Raw genomic sequence first — 2441 nt, 5'->3', positions numbered from 1 at the left:
TTTTTTTGTTGTTGTTTTGTATGTTTTGTTGACAATATTGTTTTCGGTAATGGAAGGTGTGTTGAACTAAAGGGATTTTTTTTTTAAATAATATGGGTTCAGATACAATTATGTGGGATGCATATGTCCCAAGTGGACTCTGGTGGTAGGATTGGTGGGGTGAGAGCCACTTCTTCAGATTCACACGGCTGCACAGGGCCCTCCAGGTGGTAGTAAGCACTCCAACTGTGACAGCAGCTTCCCAAGATATCTGAAACGCAGAACGTGTTGGTGGGCAGTATGAACGAGTGAGCTTCCTTTGACCTGGTTCAGCGTTAGAGTAGGCTGCATTTTAAAGAGCAGGAGTACCACGTGTTATAGTGCTCCTGTTAAGCATTTTGCAAGCCATGTGACCTCCTCATGTGTTAGTTTCTTATGCATGCTATGCCCGTTATATGTGTATGTGCACTACTGACCTGGATGCATTATCTGCAGAAAACTATGGTCCTAGTCTGTAGGAACAGGGACAGGTGGAACACTTCGCAAGCACAGAGACATTTCAGTGTAGTCATACGCAGGCGCAGGAAGTTATTTTGGGTTATAAGAGGAGCTGTTTTACTGAGTATGGTCATTGTAGTATTAGATTTAATCATACATTGTGATAATTGCTGGAACTGAGGAAATACATCAGAAGCAACCCCGGGAAAATGGGCCTTAAAAAAAATGACTCTTATTAGTCAGTTCCCAGCTTCCCACTCTCCCTCCCTCATAGTTTTGTTTTTTGTTTGTTTTTAAAATCAACCAGGAATCCATTTAGCATTACCCCAAACCAGTTGCCATTAATTCATTTCCAATTCATACTGACTTCAAGAGTTTCGCAGAGGAATGTGCTCCATAGGGTTTTCAATGCTGAGTTTTCAGATAGATAGCCAGGTCTTTCTTCAGAAGTGCCTATGGGTGGACTTGAAGCACCAACCTTTTGGTTAGCAGCTGAGCACATTAACTAGAGAACCAAATTCCGATGAGTGATAGGCACTTCCTATGGCTTCAGGCTATCACCCTCCTCTGGTGTAGTTGGCCTGCTCTTTGAGACAAAGGACTGTTCACACTGGAGGGCCTTCTAAAACTTAGGGAAACCCTGCTGGTAACTTGTGTAGTAGGCAAAACTGATCGGAAGGCTGAGGAGGTTGGAAAGCAGAGAATGACTAATTAAAAACAGTGAGAGACCATTTGATCTGGAAGGAAAGGAAGCTTGTTGATGAGACTTGGATCTCATCTTTCTAAAATCTGAAGGCCAAGGTCAAATGCAACAAGTCTGACTTTTTGCATCCATTCTTTTTTTAAACCTGTGACCTAACACAGGAGCAGGAACCTAACTGAATTTGAAAAGCATACTTCACATCATGAGTAGAAAGACTTCTGTAAGACATGCCCTGGTGACTGCATTTGCTGTCATAGGTGGTGAAGAAATAATCCTGACTGCCGGCTGAGTACTAACATCAGGGCCTGGCAGATGTGTGCAGTGGGTCCAGGTGAACACCCACCACATTCTTCAGGCCCTTGATAAACTGACACCAACACTGCCAAGCATCTGCCAGCGCTGATGGCAGCTCCCAGCACTTGTTTAGTTGTCCTTAAGTCTAAGTGTGCTGAGGAGAACTGTTCCACAGGGTTTTCAAAGCTGTGGCCTTTCTGAAGCCGATCACCAGGCCTTACCAGGTGGGTTTGAATCTATTAACTTTGGGTTAATAGACCAGCACTTAATGAAGGACTCCAGGGAGCCACCCCAACTCTAAACGACATTTCCTAGAAGGAGCTGAACACAGTCCCTACTCCCTTGCCCTGCACCACACCCCTGTTACAGCAGTTTTAGATTTGAGAGTATTACAGCAACTCTGGGACCAGGAGTGACGCAGCAGCCCTGGGCCTGAGGGTGTTGATCTTTGAAGAAACGGAGGCTACTCGGAGAGGTGAAGTAGAGTTTCAGATTTTATTAAGCTGGCTGGCTCCAGATTCTGAGCCCCGAATATAGGGCATTGCAGGCTTATATGGACTCAGAATGGGGGAGTGGTTAGGTTGCGGACCTGTTTGAAGACAGGAGGGAAACCAGAGGATTGGTCCCACTCAGCAACCTGATTAACATTCTAGTTTGACTCCTGGGTGGAAAGGGCAGTGAATGTTCTTACCTTTTCCTGTTCCCCCTTATGGGACCAGAAGCTTTGGAATGGGATCTCTAGGTAAGTGGTTCTCAAAGTGTGGTCCCTGAATAAAACCATCAACATCCCTTCAAAATTTGTTAAAAATACACCACTTCCTCTTGAGGTCTGAGCTTCCCATGCACTACTTGCCATAGAGTTGCCCCATGTGGGGTCCTCTCTCCAGCTGGCCATGGTGGACACTGATACAGGAAAGGTCCCCTTGTCCCCCACTGACTTTAATTACCAGTTGCATCAAACAACAGG

The sequence above is a fragment of the Chrysochloris asiatica genome, unplaced genomic scaffold, assembly GCF_000296735.1.
Source record: "Chrysochloris asiatica unplaced genomic scaffold, ChrAsi1.0 scaffold00271, whole genome shotgun sequence".
Lineage (NCBI taxonomy): Eukaryota > Metazoa > Chordata > Mammalia > Afrosoricida > Chrysochloridae > Chrysochloris > Chrysochloris asiatica.
Note: the sequence above shows the minus strand (reverse complement) of the source record.